The sequence below is a fragment of the Girardinichthys multiradiatus genome, chromosome 2 (assembly GCF_021462225.1).
Source record: "Girardinichthys multiradiatus isolate DD_20200921_A chromosome 2, DD_fGirMul_XY1, whole genome shotgun sequence".
NCBI classification, from domain to species: domain Eukaryota; kingdom Metazoa; phylum Chordata; class Actinopteri; order Cyprinodontiformes; family Goodeidae; genus Girardinichthys; species Girardinichthys multiradiatus.
The window spans coordinates 50,465,144-50,486,252 of NC_061795.1; the positions used below are offsets into that span (position 1 = coordinate 50,465,144).

The following is a 21,109-nucleotide window of genomic DNA, read 5'->3' on the forward strand; positions in this document are numbered from 1 at the left end:
TTGCAGTGATGGACATCGAAGCTGACGTTGTTGGACCATTTGTTCACTACTATACCTCCCAGTATTGTCTGCTACCACACCTCCCAGCATGCATTACAGCTAACATGAAGGGGCGTCGCATCTCTGATGTCACAGTGAGCTATATAAGAACACATGAGACGCTCCACTATTGCTATTCTCCCGCTGGAAACCGAGACATGGTTACCACGCAACAGATGCACACATCATTCTGCACACATCATTCTGGAGAAGAAACTCACACGTGGGTTTTCATTCATTCTTCTCATTGGTCAAACTAATGAGAAGCTCAACCACAAGTTACTTTACAGATTGAAGGCGTGGATTTGACAAGCAATTCAAGAAAAAAACCGACGGAGATTTTCCAAGGAGACGAAATGTTCCTCTTTGTTTTTGCTCCAGTCAACTGCTGACGGTCTGTCACATTTTTTGCCCTTTTGCCGAAGGAAGGAAGCCTTTAAGTTTGTTACAAACAACTGCCCCCCCTCCCCTCCTCCAGAATCGCCACTTATTGTAGTCCAGTGTGTTCTAAGTTGTACGTGCATGTAATGTCTTATTGAAGCTTTGACTGCTGTTGGACTCTGCAGCCGTGCTTTGAAGCTGTGTGTCAGCTGTGTGTCTCTCACTGTGTTTTGAACACCTGAGTGCAGAATCAGATTAACTTAAAAGTTGGACTCCTAGAACCTCATGGTGGAACACTCACTGGTCCATTGTCTTAACTCTTAGTGTTTTTCCACTGGTTGCCACCTAAAAATTGTATGACCTTTTGTGTTTCACTGAGCTCCAACCTTCTGGGTTTTATGACTGCAGGCTGGTGGAGGGTGCTCCCAAGCTTTGTTCCATTATCATTTTTGCCCATAAATTGCTGGTGACTTTCATAGACACTCATTGTTTAATCTGTGTTAGGTTGTTATTTTACCCCATTTTGTGAATTTTTGCATGCTTGATTAGGTGAAGATTATCAAATCATAATAGTGAGGTTTATCATGGCTGTTGATTTAATAAATGTTCACGTAGATAAAGAGAAAGCATTTGTGTTTATTTTAGCAAGAATGATGTATCTGTCAAAATAAGGTCAAAGGTCCCCCAACTTCGGTGAAGCGGTTGATTAAACAGTGCCATTTAGCATGGTTTTTGGGTAATAATTATCAATTATTAATGATAATTAACTAATTGTGTTTAATAATGGCTTTGAGCCCATAATTAACACACCAGAGGACATCTCTGATTTCTATTCGTAAGCAATGATTTTTGGTTGAGAAAACTATTTTCCTGAATTATGATTTTTAATTATAAGTTTTGATAAATGCTCATTAATCAATAATCATAATCCTTACATGAGATATCGTAAAAAAAAAAAGGTACGTAGCTGTTATTAGCAGCTATGGAGGAAGAAGGCGAGAGGAAAGACGCGCCACCAAGAAAGATACTGAACATGAAGCAGTCAAACATTCAAATTAAAATGTTTGCAAAGACTGGACCAACATAATAATAATATAGTCTTAATCAAAACATGAATAAACATTTGCTATTTACAATAACTCAAAAAAACTCAGTTCTTTGTAGCCAAATTTCTAAACTCAAACCTATTTACTAACCCTATTGCTAACATTACAAAGATCACATTTAGTTTTGCAATATGTAAAAACAATATACAAGATTAAGATTATGTTGTAATGCTAAATGCTTGTATTTAATGCAATCTCAAACCTCAACTATATCCATAAAAAAATCAAGTAATTGAAGCTGAAAATGCATTAATTACTTAATGAAGGTGGTGTTTTAATCCTATTGAATTTGAGGCAATAACATTTTCTTTAAAAAACAAATAGATTTTTTTTCTTGCATTTTCTCTTTCATATATATCTTAAGTTGCTACACCAACACAAAACTTGCTATTTGATTAATCGTCAGAACAATCGATAGAATACTTGATTACTAAAATAATTGTTTACAACAGCCCTAAATTCAACATTTTATTTTTATTTCACACAATAATTATTTCCCTGTCGCACCCTGAGTTGCTTTAAATCAAGATTAAAAACTAATTTGTTAAGAGTTAGTCTATAAATCACTGAATAGCTTGGCACCAAAATACATTACTGACTTGTTCCATATGTTCCTAACAGAGCACTTTGTTCTCAGACTGCAGGTTTACTGGTGGTTCCTAGAGTCTCTAGAAGTAGAATGGGAGGCAGATCCTTTAGTTATCAGGCTCCTCTCCTGTGGAACCAGCTCCCAGTTTTAGTCCGTGAGGCAGACACCCTGTCTACTTTTAAGGCTAGGCTTAAAACTTTCCTTTTTGATAAAGCTTATAGTTAGAGTGGCTTAGTTTATCCTGAGTTATCTCTGTAGTTATGCTGCTTTAGGCTTAGGCTGCTGGAGGACATAATGACCATTTTCACCCTCTGCAACATTCTATTACTCTCCAATTTTGTATTATTTGCTGTTATTTCAGCTTTTAACTTTGTTCCCTCTTTTCTCTTCCTAGAAGCTACACCTGGCCTGACTCTGTGTCTACCTGTGACACCTTTCTGGATGGGGGCATTGGCCAGGCTTCTGCTGCTAACATATGCTCACCCTCTACTGGTGACCCACTTGGCCTTGTCTTCAGTGTTTGACCCTGTTTTTCTCCTATACATGCATACAAGCTTTGGCTGTGACTAACTGTATGTGTTCTTTTTTTGTACTCAACCTGGGAACTGTCTCAGAGTTCATCTGTCTTTCTTTCCTAGATGAAGCTACTGAAGGAGCTGCATCCTTTAACATTTTACATTTCCTTCCCAAAGAGAGTACTATTGGATCAGTGCTTCTTTGTGTCTCTACTCTGTTCTCTCAAACCCCCAGTTGGTCGTGGCGGATGGCCGCTCACAATGAGCCTGGTTCTGCTGGAGGTTTCTTCCTGTTGGAGGGGAGCTTTTCCTCTCTGCTGTCGGTGCATGCGTGCTCGGAGTGAGGGATTGCTGCGGAGTCAGTGTCGGCGACTGTCCGCTGTCACTTCATGCCCATCCAGGAGGAGTGAATGCTGCAAGTCACTGACTGGATGCAACCTTCTAGGTTCTTAGATAGAAAAACTGTTTTACCAATTTGAATAAATAACTGAACCCAACAGCATTGTTTGATAGTTGGGAAGTGGTTGGTGTATGTGACTGACTTGGGATCTGTATGATTCGATTGAATTGACTTTGTAAAGTGCCTTGAGACGACATGTTGTGAATTGGCGCTATATAAATAAAACTGAATTTAATTGAATTGTCAGTGGATCAACCACCCAAACCTCTCAGGTCTTCTGGCTCAAATCTACTCTGCATACCCAGAACCAAAACCAAACATGGAGAAGCATCTTTTAGTTCTAATGCTTCACTAATCTGGAATAAACTCTCAGAAAACTGGAAAAGCGCTGAAACCCTACATTGCTTCAAATTAAGATTAAAAACTTTTTTGTTAAGAGTGGCCTTTGACTGAGCTATGTAAACATTATTAAATATGTTTTCAGTCCAACTTAGATCGGCGTCCTTTCTGCTCTATTACCATAATTCAATTTAATTTCAATTCAATTTTATTTATTTAGCGCCAAATAACAACACGTCATTTCAAGGCACTTTACAAAGTTAATTCAGTTAATTCAGTCGAATCATAGAGATTCCAAGTTAGTTACATACATTTTAATTAATCCTAACTATCAAACAGGATCAAATTGGATAAAAAAAATTTATATCTAAGGAAACCCAGCAGATTGCATCCAGTCAGTGACTTGCAGCATTCACTCCTCCTGGATGAGCATGTAGAGACAGTGGACAGTCACTGGTGTTGACTTTGCAGCAATCCCTCATACTGAACATGCATGTAGCGACAGTGGAGAGGAAAAACTCCCTTTTAACAGGAAGAAACCTCCAGCAGAACCAGAACCAGGCTCAGTGTGAGCGGCCATCTGACACAACCGACTGGGGGTTTGAGAGAACAGAGCAGAGACACACAAAGAATACAGAAGCACTGATCCAGGAGTACTTTCTATGGAAAAGTAAATGTTGATGGATGGAGCTCCTTTAGTGGCTTCAACTTTGAAAGAAAGACAGATTAAGTCTGAGCCAGTTTTGTCTGAGCCCTTGTCAGGCTCACAGATGGAAGGAAGCTCTCTCCCAATGAGAAAGTTTAGAGCATGAAAGAGAGCACATTTAGTTAGTCACAGTAGAGCTCGGTCATTAGCTATGTCTAGGAGAAAGATGGGGTTAAACACTGACAGACAGGGCCAAGTGGATCATCGGTAGAAGGTGAGCATTTGTTGGCAACAGAAGCTTGTACGATGCCCTTCTCTCAGGAAGGTGTCACAGGTAGACAGAGTCAGGCCAGGTGTAGCTTCTAAGAAGAGAAAAGAGAGAGAACATAAAGTTAAAAACTGAAATAACAGCAAATATTGCAAAATTAAAGAGCTTTATAGTGAGGAAAATAAGTATTTGAACACCCTGTGATTTAGCAAGTTCTCCCACTTAGAAATCATGGAGGGGTCTAAAATTTTCATCTTAGGTGCATGTCCACTGTGAGAGACATGATCTAAGAAACAAAATCCGGAAATCACAATTTATGATTTTTTTAATAATTCATTTGTGTGTTACTGCTGTAAATAAGTATGTGAACACCTGCCAATCAGCAAAAATTCTGGCCCTCAAAGACCTGTTAGTCCGCCTCTAAAAAGTCCACCTCCACTCCACTTATTATTCTAAATTAGAAGCACCTGTTTGAGGTCGTTAGCTGCATAAAGACACCTGTCCACCCCACACAATCAGTAAGACTCTAACTACTAACATGGCTAAGACCAAAGAGCTGTCCAAGGACACCAAAGACAAAATTGTAGACCTCCACAAGGCTGGAAATGGCTACGGAGCCATTGCGAAGAAGCTTTGTGAAAAAAGATCATCTATTGGAGTAATTATTAGAAAATAAAATAAGCTAAACATGACTGTCAATCTCCCTCGGACTGGGGCTCCATGCAAGATCTCACCTCGTGGCGTATCAATGATCCTAAGAAAGGTGAGGAATCATCCCAGAACTACACTGGAGAAGCTGGTTAATGACCTGAAGAAAGCTGGAACCACTGTTTCCAAGGTTACTGTGGGTAATACACTAAGACGTCATAGTTTAAAGTTATGCATGGCACGGGTTAGGGTTAAGACGACTTTTAGCGGAGAATAAAAATAATGATAATAATGAAGAAAAGAAGCAAAAACAATAGGATTCCCTGCTCCGCTGGGAGCAGGCTATCAGCTATTTTTTGCATGGCCTTCGCCCGCACCCACAGACTTGGAACCCTATTGTTTTTGCTTAGTTTTTTCATTTTTCATTATTATTAAAACTGAGTGACGATGCAAAGAATGCAGTGTCCTAGGAGACAAAGGCTGGCCGTGCCCAACCATTGGTTGGGCATAGATTGAAGGTGGAATCAATAAAACAACAACATTCCTGTTGGATGGATTTATTACAGCATCATGACTGCATCTGCAAGTAGGAGACTGCTGTGTTTTTGTTTTTGACCAGTTCCATGACTAAAAAATAGAAAGTGTCCTAAACAGTGGCTGTAAGGGTTAGTATCATTGCCTGCCCCTGTCTGTCCAGCATCTGTGATGTAGCATCTCAGCTAAAGCCTGAAGGACTGGTGGAAGTGGCTGAGGCTTTAGATGGAGGTTGGTGGAAAGATATTGCAGAATAGTGTCCCACTGATTTCATATTCAACTCTTCTTGCTGCTGTTTGTACCAAAAGAGATGAAGAACCTATTTGCACCTCTAGCAGACGTGAGAATAAGTGAAAGGCATTTTGTTAAAGACATGGCTTCTGTCTTTTTTTCTGCATAAATATCCTGCTACACAGAAACATAATCACGGAGAAACCTTTCAATCAAACATCTCATGCATGGACATGCATCCAGGAATGCAAAAACTCATCAAACAAAGTGCCACACAAGCAAATTCACAATTTGGTTTCACAAAAGCACAATTTTAAACACATTCAACAATGATTTTAAGCAACTGAGAGAGACTGATAGGTTTTCAGGAAGCCAGTAACAGACATGATGAGCCCACGAGGCTCCAGTCAAGTTACTCACTAGTTTCCCTGAGCACTGTAAGAAGCTGTGCTGGCCACTGGGCCAAGAGCCAATGACAAAAACAGAGCAAACAGGGAAAGACAAAACGTTTGACAATAATTTTAGTAAGTCCTTTATTTCTTCCCACAGCTCATTTAAACAACTGACTAAAGGCAATGTTTATGTGCAGCCTTTGATGCTACTGCAGTCAAAAGCAGTGTGTACTCTCATTGATTTAATGTGTTTTTGTCTGTGAGTGAGTGAGTGAGTGAGTGAGTGAGTGAGTTTGGATGATTACATGATCAAATCACACTTTTACAAAAATACACAAGTATTAATTAGAAAACTAAAGCTGAGGTGTTGGGCAGCCCTCACAGCTCACGCCAGTCTGGCTTGTGTCACGACCGTGACCATCCCAGATCGCAGCCTCCACACCCCCGGTGAGCCTGCCGCTCAGTTCCGAACATCACTACTAGGCAAACCGTGACCCAGCATCGATGTTGACTTCAGTCTAGCTATGTTCTGCTTCGGCGAGCACAATAATCATCTGTTATTAGACAAAGTTTGACATTTTTACAGGCTATCAAGAGAGTCAGTCACCACAGAAACCGGTTACTTTGTTCTCAGTGGGCGGGGTTAAAGTGATGTCACCAATTGAAGATACCAACCTGTTGAACAGTCGTCAACGAGTAAGCACACAAAATTTGGTGCAAATCCGATAACGTATTTGGGAGAAATGGCAATTTAAAATATTGTAGGGGGCACAGTTGATTCAAATTCCAATGTAATCCAAATTAGCTGTTTGGTGGTTGACAAAAAACATTTCTATCAAGTCTGGAGCAAATTGTGCAGTTATGATTTAGAGCTGACTGTGTGCTAATGGTGAGATATAGAAATCTCCCATGCTGCCACGCCCACACGGTCCAGCCAACAGTCACCTTTCACTGCAGGATTCAACTTCACCTTGTTCTGTCTCATCAAACACAGCTTGAAAATGATAGGAGGTCAGCGCCCAGTGAATCATATAACTTTTGTTCCAAGTGGGCGAGGCTAACGTGATGCAAATGACCCTGTATATCTGTTGATTGCTGTTCTGTGATGAGACACAGAAAGTTTGGTGCAGTTCTGGCTTTGTGTATGGAGGTTAGTAGAGGTTCCTGTTTTTTGACCAGAAGTTATATTTTGAGACTTGGCCACACACATGTGCTTTGTTTTAGCAAGATGTCTTTGATACATTTTGATCCTCAACGCCTTAAAAGTATACCGAGTCATTTTAATGACTGTAAGTCAAAAGCTGTAGAAAGATGTTCAATCAGATACGACTTGTGTAAAAAGGACAAAATGGTGGCTTTGATCCAAAATGGAAGACTTCCTGTGCGGTTCATATGTGTACCAAATTTCCTTATCCCCAGCCAAAGCATGGCTTAGGGATGATTGTTTTCATGCTTCTAGGGGTGATGTGGAGAATTGAGACCACGCCCACCAAGTATTTGAGTTAATACCGTATAGGGGTGGGACTAAGATCGATCATTTTACGTTTGGTGCCAATCAGATGGCATATGTGGAAATTAGAGCCAAACATATGGCCACAGCGTGACGTCGAACTTTGCCACACTGCTACTGCCACATCCTCCAGCAAAATGTTTCTGTGTTTGAAACCAAGACCAACTTATCTGTCTTCTGACATAAGATTGAATGGATTTCGTCAAGAGGGACCTTTCCTATTAAAACAGTGACTTCCTGTTCTCAGGGGAAGGGACCTTGACAATGTCAGCCTATGAGCACATGGGACCGTTGGGCACCCAATATGAATCAGCGTGTGTGGTCTAATTCTGCCTTTCTATGTAAAAGTTGCAGCATTTCAAGAGACGTGTGTCTCATCTGAGGACTTTTTAGGCGAGAAGGCAAAATTTGAGGCTTGGTCCCAATTAGAAATAACGTGTGATGCTGCAATAAAGCACTCAACTTTATTGCGTGGGACCCTTGCCTTGCCATCACAGTGTGCTGTGTGGTGTGGACGGGACGTGGTGTGGGTGCTTGGAGGAGGGCTGTGTGTGGAGCTTGTGTTGTGTGGGTGTCGATTCGTCGGCTTTTGGGGGATGAATTCTAGAATTATGCCGCTCAAGGTGGCAGCAGGTTGGAGTAGCTCTGTTACTTTTGATTCTGATTTATTCTTTTTTGGGAACTATTCCTCTTGTGGTGGATACAGTTGATTTTTTTGGACGACTGTCCACTCCGGTGTCGGATGCTGTGCAGCTTGGAGGATTTTTCTTAATACTTTCTATTTTTGGACATTTGTTATGATGCATTGCCATGGCAACGGGGTTGTTTCTTACAACCGGGAGCAGCTGATTAATATCTCAAAAGCTCAAATAATACTTCAACTATAACCTCAAATCCCTGATGAGATGAAAAGGAGTCGCCGTGGATGCAGAGCAGGAGCTAAGAGAAGAGAGAGAAGGAGGAAGTTCAAACCATCTCTTCCGTCGATTATGATGAGCAATGTGAGATCGTTGGGAAACAAGTTGGATGAACTCCAAGCCCTACAAAGAACCCAGCCAGCGTACCGGGCATGCAGTATTATGTGTTTTACTGAGACATGGCTGCAGGATCCTATCCCCGACTCCAGCGTCTCTCTGCCGGGCTTTTTAACCATACGAGCAGACAGAGATTTAAAGAGGAGCGGCAAATGTAAAGGAGGTGGACTGGCAGTACTTGTGAACAACAGATGGTGTAATCCAGGACATGTTACTGTGAAGTGTCATCTCTGCAGTCCAGATATTGAACTGTTGGCAGTAAGTTTTCGTCCATATTATTTACCCAGAGAGTTCACCAGTGTTATTTTGGCTACAGTTTACGTTCCACCTTCTGCTGTTGCTGACACTGCATGTGATGCCATCAGCTCAGTTGTTGCTAAGCTACAGACACAAAACCCCAATGCTTTTGTGGCAATTTCTGGTGATTTTAACCATGCTTCACCCTCTGCTAGACTTCCAATGTTTCAACAGTTTGTCAGCTGCTCTACCAGAGAAAACAAAATATTGGATTTGTTTTATGCAAATGTCAAGGACTCATACATCTCTATAGCAAGACCTCCTCTAGGCAAATCAGATCACAATCTTGTTTTTCTCTGCTCGAAATATATGCCCCTTGTTCAGAGGCAACCTGTAATAAAGAGGACTGTGAGAAAATGGTCACAGGAAGCTGAAGAAGCTCTGCAAGGTTGCTTTGAGGCTACAGACTGGGACGCACTGTGCCATCCACATGGAGAGGACATCAATGCCATAACTGAGTGTGTAACCGACTATATAAACTTCTGTGTGGATAACATCATCCTCACCAGAACCGTGAGATGCTTCCCCAATAACAAACCCTGGATCACCAGTGACCTGACCTGCTTAACAAGAAAAAAAGAGCCTTCAGAGAGGGAGACAGAGAATTACTGAGGAGTACACAGAAGCAACTTAAAGTCAAGATAAGAGACAGCAAGGAGGTGTACAAGAAGAAGCTGGAGAGCAAGCTCCAGCAAAACAATATCAGAGATGAGTGGACAGGGATGAAGAAGATCACAGGCTTCAAGCAGAAGGATGATCAGACCGATGGAGGTCTGGACAGAGCCAATGAACTGAACACATTCTTCAATAGGTTCAGTTCAGAAACAAGCTTCGCATCCTCCTCTCCTGCTCACAGCCAAACAGACATTCCATCTTCCTTTGACCCACAGCTGTCCAGTAACACCTCACATTTTTTATCTTCCACCACAGCCCTAGACCCTTCTGCTTCTACATGTTTGCCTTCAACCAAATCAGAAGATGCTGATGCTTCATTTGCTTCCCCCTTCCACCTGTGTGTCTCAAGAAGTCAAGTGAAGATGCAACTGGAGAGACTGAATCAGAATAAGGCTGCAGGTCCAGATCATGTCAGCCCTAGAGTCCTGAAGGCCTCTGCAGAGCAGCTCTGTGGGATTCTGCAGCACCTCTTCAACCTTAGCCTGGCCCAGAAGAAGGTTCCGGTGTTGTGGAAGACCTCCTGTCTTGTTCTGGTACCAAAGAAAACTCACCCATCAGTTCTCAATGACTATAGACCTGTTGCCCTGACATCCCACATCATGAAGGTCCTAGAGAGACTCCTGTTGGCCCTCCTGATTAAGCAAACAATAAACCATCAGGACCCCCTTCAGTTTGCTTATCGCTGTGGAGTTGGAGTTGAAGATGCCATCATACACCTGCTTCAACAAACCCACTGTTATCTGGACAAAGCCAGCAGCACTGTGAGGATCATGTTCTTTGATTTCTCCAGAACATTTAACTCAATTCAACCTGATTTGCTTTGTCAGAAACTCCAGAAGACCCAGGTGGAGGCCTCAACAATCTTCTGGATCAAAGACTACCTGACAAACAGACCACAGTTTGTGAGACTGAAGGGTTATGAGTCTAACCAGGTAGTCAGCAGCACAGGAGCACCACAGGGGACGGTACTCTCACCATTCCTCTTCACTCTGTACACCTCAGACTTCCAGTACAAGACAGACTCCTGTCATCTGCAGAAATACTCAGATGATTCTGCAGTCGTGGGGTGGATCAGAGATGGACAAGAAGCTGAGTACAAGAAGGTGGTGGACCGCTTTGTAGCATGGTGTGGAAACAATCATCTCATCTTCAACGTGACTAAAACAAAGGAGATGATTGTAGATTTTAAGAGAAACACGAATAAGTCAAAAACTATTTCTATCATGGGAGAAGAAGTTGTGGTGGTGGAGGAGTATAAATACCTCGGTGTTCACCTGGACAACAGACTAGAGTGGAGATGCAACTGTCTACAAGAAGGGACAGAGCAGACTGTACTTCTTGAGGAAGCTTAGGTCCTTTGGTGTTTGCAGCAAGATGCTGCATATCTTCTATAAATCTGTTGTGGAAAGTGTGATCTCTTCTCCATCATCTGCTGGGGAAGCAGCATCAGAGCCAGGGACTTACAAAAGCTAAACAAGCTGATAAAAAAGGCTGGTTCTGTTCTGGGGACTCCTCTGGAACCTCTGGAGATCAATGTGGAAAGACAGATTCTTCATAAAATGAAGAACATTATGGAGAACCCTGAGCATCTTCATGAGACTGTCCTACAACAACAGAGTGTCTTCAGTCAGAGGCTTCTTCAGATGTGCTGTAAGACGGAGCGCTACAGGAGATCCATCAGCCATCAGCATCTACAACGGCTCTTTGAGGAAACCCTCATAATGAGCTACAACATTTAATTTCCCTCTGGGATTAATAAAGTATTTTTGAATTGAATTGAAGTTTACCAGTGGGGGTGTGCCCATGTGCTGTGGGGAGGGAATTCATGCCATTTCGGTTCGGGGCCATGTGTTCGATATCTGTGTCCTGGTTTGGGGTGGCCATGTGGGGAAATTCATGTTGGGGGTTCATTGGGAGTGGGGGGCTCATGGGGTTAGGATCGGAATTCATTAGGGGGTTGGGACTAATTTATTCTGTGGTGGCTCTGGTTGGCTGGCTACTTTGGACCATGTGGGTCATCTCTTGTAAATGGCCCCCTCTCAAGATGAGGATGGGGTCGATGGGAACTGCGGTCAGAGTGGGGGGTCAGGGTCTGGGCCGGGGTCGCTTAGGTTCGGGCACGAGCCTGGGCTAGCCAGGACCAGGTTCAGGTGTTGGGGCGGTCTGCCTGTCTCCACCCCTGGAGCGAAGGGGACCTGGTCTGGGGTATCGGCACCTGGGCCTGGGAGTATAGAGTATGTATGGGGAGTGTGAGTGAGTATACGACGTCCATTGTTGTTTGTGTTTACATTGGGTGTGTGGGTGTGAGTGTTTTTATGTGTATGCATGAGGGTGGGAATGTGTGATTGTGACTGTGTGTGCCTGTTTTTTGTGTCAGGTTGGGTCTTGGGCTGCTCCCTCTCCTGGATCAGTTTATGTGGGGCCTTTTTCCTTCCGGCCACACTGCCTGCTGGTGGTTGTTGTCTTTGCCTGCCGGTGTACTTGTACCAGCCTCGGTTCTCAGTATCCGAGGCTGGATGCTTTGGTGTGTGCTGGCTCACACCCGGTGCCTGCTTGCCAGGGCCGGGATCCCTGGGCTCTGTCCGAGCTCTGCTTGGAGATTGATGTGTTCCAAGATCTCGGGTCTCTGGGTCCATGGCTGGATCTGCTCGGGCGTAGACGGCTGCCGGCAGAGCCTGTGGGCTCGTCACTCCAGCTCCCTGGGGCTTCTGTACTGTGGCTGCTGGGTGGATCCCCTGGGACTCTCCCCTGCTCTTCTCTGGGGGGATTGCGGTAGTCACAGCGGTGGTTCTCATGGGGTTCCTGTGTTCTGGGGGGCCTTTGGATGTCTGTGGCTCCTCCTTATCTGTCCCAGGTCCCTGGGGGCAGGTCTGTGTCTCCTCACACTCGCTATTGCATATTTTTATGGAAAAACCTTGTGTACATAATTGCGCTCACACTCAGACCCACAGGTGTTTAGATTCAGGTGTTAACAGATACACAAATGTTCTATATTGAGCCCCATTTACCACTAAATGCATCTTGCATTGATAAGTACCATGCATTTTTGGTAAAAAAGCTGTTAATATGGATGTTTCTGCAGGTGTAGAAGCAAGCAGTGTGTTATCTTGTATTCTCTTCATCCTTCTTTCTTTCCTCCATTCTTTTCTCCTTCTCTCCCCTTTTCCTTTTTACCCCACCTTTCTCTCTTTCGTGCTTATTTTTTCTTTTTTATTTCTGTCTCCATGTCCGTAACAATTGAAATAATCCCAAAGCAGTTTCTAATAAAGTTTCTTTAATAAATATCAAGCAGAGCATTAAAGTGTTAGCTGTAATGCTCCACTTGTGAAAATAAATCTGTTGGGCTTTTCTTGGAACTCAAACAATTCTGAGTGCTGCAAGACACATTTAAATAAAAAGTTAAGTTAAACAAGTTAAATAAAAACTAAATAAATAAAGCAGTCAGCTGACCAGCCATGACTATTTAGGTCTTTCATGAAGCAAGCCTTAAAGAGACAACACTTAAATCACTTAGATGGTGACAGCAGGGGATATATTAGTATACTAAAGAGAATATTAGATTATGTACATTTCCTCTTCTTTCTGAGTTACTAACAGCGCAGAAACAAGTGAAAAACGTCAAAAACAATGCTGTAATAATAATAATATTAAAACACACAGTACTGTTCTGTACTGAAGCTAAAACCAGCACACAGCACAAACATCAGCAGAAGGCACGATGATACTGCTATCAAAACAATGGTCAGGATGTCATATCAACACAATAAATTCATGTCTAAAATAAAGTTTGTTGTCATTTAAGTGTTATTTGCAGCTTACGGCTTTGCTGTGTTCATCGTTTCCATAGACAGAAGGAACTGTCCCCTTAATCAGATTAAGTCTTTCAGCAAATCCTTCTTGATACTGGAGGAGGTTGATGAAGAACTTGTCCTTGAAGAGCTTCATGCAGACGAAGAGGAATTTCCCCACTGATGTGAGAACATTTCCATGAAAAATAAAATTTAACCAGGGACTTTGAAGAGGTTCTGATGCTGGGGGATGGTGTATTGAATTGCGTGGGATAATACACCCAAAACCAAACCGAACTTATCCTCTTTCAGAGAAGGCATACTTGAGCTTGGACTACAAAATCGAGTAATATAAATGGCGGAAATTTATCAGCCGGAGGCCCAAGACCTTATTTAGCTGTTCTGCAGCAAATATTGTGATGTAAAAGTTCAAAAACCGTAATGGATGATCGAGAAAACCGAACGGACTACAAACTATGACACAAACAGAATATAAAGATATCTGCAGCACCTGGCGAGACTAAATCCAGCCTTTCTGCCCTCCTGCAGACTCCAAGTACACAACAAGATGCATTTAAAGACTAACAAAGTGGATTTTGCATGATATGTCCCCTTCAAGCTGACTGGTTGGAAAACCAACCAGTTTAAATGGCCCACCTTGTAAGGATAAGCAAGAAGGGTTAAGTATGTGCCTTTTGGACTCCCTTCCAGAAGCTGTTTGTTAGGATCTTTTATCCACATCCAAGCTGGCTTCATTTATTTCATTGTTTTAATTTTTGTAGGTAAAGCTGAAGAATTTGGAGGAAGTCTTTCTTCCTCTTTATTTCATCCACTTTGTGCAATGCTCTTGCACTACTAATGTTAAAACAGCTCTCAGGCATGATGGTACCACCATCATGCCTGAGAGCTGGTACTATTTATGTTGGTCTGACAGCTTCACCTTGACTTCTCCAAACATAATTCTTGTCATCTGTGAGCATGAATTGGTCTTTAACACCATTAAATCAGAAGCACTTGAAAACAGCAGCCATTTGTCCTCTTGCAGTCACACTCACACACTTTAAAACTCACTTTATGCTTGAAATGTCTACAAATAGCAGCACTGCTCCTGAAGGCAGCAGCAACAACACACACCAGGACATAAAAGCAACACCAGAACAGGAACAATACTGGCTTGCTGACTTTCCTCTTTGAGAGGGGATGTTAAGTATCTCAAACAAAACTGCAAAGAACAACACAGCTGTTACTACTCTAGCTGTGGTTCTACTAGAAAGGAAAAATATTGGAAAATAACCTGGAACAAAATATTTTTGATGAAATGGATAGTTTCTGATTATAATAATTTGCTCTGTGGTGCATAAGCCTAAAGTCTGCACATTCAATGAAAAGATTACCCACATTATGTTAACTGATAATATAGAGTTTTGATACAATACAGTACACAACAATATCTATAAATGATGGTCGGTGTAACCTGAAGAAGACTGAATGCTGAAATTTTATCAAAAGTACATGCAACACATTTTTCTTTAAGGATGTGAATACTTATGAAACCAGAATGTATATATATATATTTTTTTTCTCTACTTTTGATAGATGTGTTTGTCTTTCAGATGGTGTGAAAACGTTAATTAATCTACTGTACATAGCTATAAACAGTTTAAACTGCTTTAAATTTGCACACAAAACACAAAGGTTCACCCAATTGCACATAGTTTGAATACAGGCTGCAACAGACCCACTTTTTACACTGAAAAAGTGCTTTTTGTTAAATTTTTATTGTATTTCTAAGGAAACAAAATGTTCAGGAAACCATACAATCACACCCTAGCTGCATTTCTCCAGGACATCTGATGTTTTGTCTCTTTTCTGATTTTCAACTTTTCATCTTACTGTTCCCCTAAAAACATTCTTATGCATATTTCACCCTCAGGGTTCCTTAAACTGTAACCTTAAAAAATGTATGATGACTACAATACCAGGTTGTCCAAACCTAAACACCTCAGTGGACATTTTCTCGTTGTTAGGTCAAAATAAACGTTGTTTGACCTAAGGATAAATTATCATACCCAAACGTCAAGGATGATTTAGACCCCCCCTCAACTAAAACTACAACACATTGAGGCCAGAAGAAAATGTTTTAAGGCAATAAAACATGAATAGTAACAATGAGCTGGATGAGAAGAGTATGCAGCAGTGCAAAATGTTCTCTTTAACACATCATTTTCTATGGAAGTGTTACCACTGATCATAGCAGAGAAGCTAAGGCGGGATCTTCTGAGTGTCCCACCGCTGTCTAAAAGAGAGAACTCACATTGAAGAGTTAGAAGAAAAACTCTCAACCATAAGTCAAACAAACATTCTGCCACATCACAAAGTACTCTTTGGCACTGTGCTTAACCACCGAGTTCACATCTAAACCCCTGAATAGTTGAAACACTTTAACAATCAATGGCAATCAGACTGCAATGCAAAGCTGTCAGCCAGAATACAACGGAAAAAGCAAATAGTGAACAGAAAATCAATGCACAACTCTAAAATGTCAGGTTCAGCTTGAAAAAGCATGACAGTTCAACAATGATTTTACAATCTACGGAAGAAGTTATATGGCTGAATGTGGCATAAAAGTTATGCTCTCGCAGTGAAGAAAATAAGTAATAAAGGCTGGGCTGGAGGGATGAATTTATAACTTAGAATAGAATATATATTTTGTTCTGTGACAAAGCTAGAAAAACAACCTTCCTGCTCTTAGAAAAAGACGAAACACTTTAAAAAGTTAATAAAAAGCAAATTAAAACACCTGAAAGAGGGCCTGTTAAAAACAACTGCTAAAAGTGTGCAAAAGTGCAGCTCTTATGTTAAAGTGTTCCAGGTAGATGTTTCGAAAGGAATAAACGACGTTTTGTCCCTCTGGCTTTCCGGTCTAGAGAGACTTCAAAGCTTCTGCCTTACGGGAGCTGCTTGAAAGACTGATGGAGAGGATGAGAAGGATCTGTGATCAAGGTGTCCCTCCTGATCACAGACAGGTGGTGCAGTTCAGAAAGGGAGGTTTGAGGTGAACTGAAAAGTTTGCTGGACTGGTTTGTGATCTGGGTTGTTTCACAGTAGGAGAGTTGTACCAGGATAAAATGTTGAAAGGAATGACAGATTCAATGAGTGATTTACAGGCATGAATAGGTGCTGAGTTTAAGTAAACAGGAGCTTTGAACACTGCATTCAACAGTAAAGTTCAGTTTTCCTACACAATTTTTGTGTCATATGAACTAAACAGAGGAGTTAAAAACTGAAAGGGAGTATTTTTTGTGATTTTTTGTGACCATCTGTCCTGTTAGAATTTAACACATAGGAAATTATCACCATACGACATCAGAATTTAGAATCCCCATAAATCAGTAATGTTTTCTTACAGGTGACAAAACAAACAAAAGGCCTGGAAGGTCCTCCAAAGGACATTTGAAGACCACATGCGTGCTGCATGTGGTCTTCAAATGTCCTTTGGAGGATCTTCCAAACTGCTCTGATTGAGGAAGTTCATCGTGGATCAGATTCCTTTCTTCCTTATAGAATCAATATTCTCTGGCTACAGACTGTAATTTCACCTGTAAATATTCTGGACTCTTTATATCTTACTGCCCAAACTTTATCCTTGATTTATTCTCAGCATTTCTTAAGCCAAGTGAAACAATAACGCATCATATGTGCCTATGGGATACGTAGAGGGGTACTTATAGGGTACTTACAGAGTGCTTACATGGTACTTATGGGACTATGTTTGGGGTAACAAAGGAAACACAGTTGAATCTCTGAATACAAACACATCTGGCCATGCAGTTTTTAAAGAGGAATGTTCCAATAATGTCCCCGACACAACATGTTCCTCTGCACACGAACATGCAGGATAACGAAGGCATGCGCTCCATCACCCACACTGAGTTTTTTCCATTTCATCTTTGCCTCTAATGACATCAGCAGAAGCGGACTAGATACCCTTTACAGCCATCAAACAGCTGTGTGCTATGAAAAGGCATAAAGCTTCTGTGCCCAGCAGTCCCCAGCAGCAGGTGAGGTACACCCTGGACAGGTTACCAGTCTATCACACACTGGGTGGTGGACAGTGCTTCTGAATACAGTGGCCTAAGGGTTGAGATTGCTGATGAAGAATGGTAGATGTACTTGATAAAGGATTAAGCGCAATATGTTCCAGGATATAAGAACACTCCTGATGTCTTTGCCAAAAGGAGTCTTTCAAGGACGGAAAGCTCAATTTCAAGATCGCTGATTCGTTGATTTACTCATTTTGCTGTCAATAAAAAAGGGATTCAGCCTCAGACAGATCATCCAATCATCATGCTGAAGCTGAGCATCCGGGCCAGCCGAGGCCAGCCCACTGCCCCATTGACCCCCAGACACTCAGCATCTGGGGGTCAATGGGGCGATGAGCGTCCGATGGGCGGGACAAAGCCCAGCATTTTTGCTTCACTATTGAACTCACTGTTTAAAGCGCTGTGAAGCTGCGGGAATGAGTGAGAGGAAAGCCGCGTCACTACCAGTGATAAGAAGCTGATTCTGAACAAAAGTTGAGCGCGTTGTAGCGCATATTTAGTCAATGACATGAACACACAACAGTATATATTTGATCACTTATTTTTTGACATTTTAGGGGAAGCTGAGCTTCCCTTGCAGTCTTAGAGCAATCGCCACTGGTCTAAAGTAACCCGCAAGTACCTGAAAATTATCTCAGTTGTTATCTGAGTACCAGATATGTACCCTCTCACTTAGTGTTTTCCCCCCTGGTTCTCATGGCACAATGCCCTGCATGGTTTAGATGTTTCTCTGCATTAATTCAGATGATTCACCAAAAGCCTATTAATCAGCCATCAATTGAAATCAGGTGTACTGAAGCAGGGAAACATCTATAGCATGGGCAGTGTGGCTGGAAGACCAGGGTGGAAAACACTTCTCTAACTGTTCCTCTAGGTAGTCTAGTATAGATGTATAGAAAACTGTTTTATGTTTTGCTCTCAAACACCATAACTGATAGAAAATGTATCTAGTCTTTTATTGAATCTTGCAGTCATCAGAAGGAACACGTGAAGCACATCTTTTTCAGGTTTTGTGTTGCAGCATAAAGAACAAACGAGCAGCAGGTGTGCTGATAGTCCATTGAAATGTCCACCATATTTAAGCTGAAAATAAAATCTATTTTATCATCAAAAATGTTACCTGGTGTTTCTAATTCAGTTTAATCCAACATAGATGTTCAAACATAAAGCTTTATGTTTTGCCAGCATTTATTTTTCTTACAAACATTTCTGTACTGATATTTGGGCCATTATTATAATTGTTTTATGCTACAAGATGAATTAAATCTCATGCCATCTCATTAAACAAAGTCCGTCTACTTCCACTGATTTACTGCATTATTCTTTTAAATGCAGTGTTTGAGATTTTTCTAAGCTAAAACACAACAGCTGACTTCATTTAGCACTTTAAAATTTTAGCAAGTTTGTTAGTTTGTGGGACACTAATAGCAGTTTTTGATATAACAATCTTCAGATTCAAACATACAGAAGTACAAACTAAATCACATTTTCACACAGTCCCATCTTCTGACATCTTGTCTGCTTTCTGTCTCAGAGCCACACCACATGAAGGCTGGCACATACAAAAATAACTTTGTTGGTGGAATGTTTTAATTTAGGCTCATCAAGATAAAAAATGAGATATGATTATCACTAACTGAATCTCAAAAAAAGCACATTAAACGTTGCTGCTAAGATAACATACTGTAAAACACTGCTTGGATCTAAAAGGAAGAGCTATGGAATTACCTTACTTTTAACTATTCAAGAGCAATAAAATCAAAATAAATCCAGCTAGTCTGCAATACTCATGATTAAATGATGGTTAGGAACCATCTGAAATTGTCTAAAGTCCAAAAGTAGTGGAAATGCACTTTATTAACTTTTCAAGATGTTCACTCTGTCAGAGAATGCTGGTTTGTGATAGGACCAACGTGCAGTGAAGGAGGCAGGAGCCAGAGAAGCGAAGGTAAGACAAGTCTTTAATTGTTCTCCTAAGTAGACCAGGCAGGTAAACCAGAATCAGGCCGAACCAGATCCAGACCAGGACACGGCGTGACCAGACATGACTTTGGTAACAATGGCATAAACAACAGACAAGGATCCAGCAAGGAACAAAGGAACTTAAATACAGGCAGAGTACAGGGAGAGCCAATGAACAGAGGGACAGAGTAGTCATGTCAGGATGTGACATTTTGGACTTTGTTTTGGGTTTTTGTGTTTTTGTTTACTTTCATTTAGTCAGGTGTTTTTTCTGTTTATTTCTGGTGATGGTAGTTTTGGTTTCTATGCTTCAGGTGTGTTTTTGGGTTTCTTATTGATTTGTCTAGGTTCTGTGTTTTTATGGGTTTGATGATTGTCTGTTTAGATTTGTTCCTCCGTTTTTAGTTTTGAAGTTTATTTTCTGCCCTGTCCTTCGTATTTCTGTTCTTAGATCTGTGTTCTGGTTTCTGCATTTACAGTTTGTTCTTCGTCTAGCTCCTCCAGGTCCTCATTTGTCCCTATCTGGTTCACCTGTTCTCTCTGCTTCCCTGCCCCCTTGTTTCACCTGTTCCCTGTTCCTCTGATTACCTGCCCTATTGTTTCATGCCCACCTTTGTCTGTATTTAAGTTTGCCTTTGTCCTTTGTTGCACGCGGTGTCGTTATGTCTCTTCCATGTCCTCGTGATATGTCGCTTTGATGTCTCCTTTGGGATTCTCACCCAGTTTCGGATCCTGTTTGGTTTCAGTTTTGAGGTTGCCTTGTTCTCGGGATTATGCTGTACACCTGCACCCCGCCTGCACTGTAAGTGACTCTCTGAACATCTCTGAACCCTTAATGAAGGAGTTTGATCCCACTCTGCTCTTTCCGTGCTCGTCTGCCTCTGGTCCACCACACAAGAATCGCATTATGACAAATCAGGGCAACTAGGAACAGGCATGGGTCAGACTGCAGGGAGAGATAGGGAGTGAAACCATTTAACAAGGCACGACACAGAACTAAAAGTTAACCAAGGACCAGACCAGGAGAAATAAATAAAAACACAAACTCACAACACAGACACTGGCTGGATATGACGCATTCAGTCTATAAGTCAAAACTATACGTCTGGTTAAATGTTTGAACCAAGGTATTCTGTACAAAAACAATTTAAATATAACTACCACATGCATGTGGTAGACCATCAGGACCCAAGACTGCAGTAAAAGGATTGGAGTGATGAAGTTTGTCAACCAATTCACTAACAATAGCTTCATCAACAGCACAGCTATTCTTTGTAAAAATATCACTCACGAACTTTGGAATGTACTCAGTGGATGAAGTGCAGATGAACTGAAGCTGTTCCACCAAGTCATCAACACATTTGCTAGAGACATTATAGATAGTTTCCAATTTTAGCAAGAGAGAACCGACAGCTTTTACTATTTCACCGGAAGTATCCCTTTCACATCCCAACTCTATCCACGTGACCATATGATTCCAACAGAGATAAGTCAGTGTCACTATCTGTAGCAACAGGATGTTTTGCGATCACATCAATCTTTAAGTCTTCGCATGAATGGGACTTATGTTTTCTACTTTTGTGTGTTGCATAGGTCCCGTATATGTTTGTCTTGAAATCACATCCGTTAAAAACACATTCTATTGTTTCACG

At 41.5% G+C, this 21,109-nt stretch overlaps 1 protein-coding gene across 1 annotated transcript in view; it reads right to left on the reverse strand.

The window, feature by feature from the left end:
• Window positions 1-21,109, reverse strand: part of cdh13 (cadherin 13, H-cadherin (heart)) — a 614,670-nt gene that overhangs the window by 414,431 nt on the left and 179,130 nt on the right. The window lies entirely within an intron of this gene.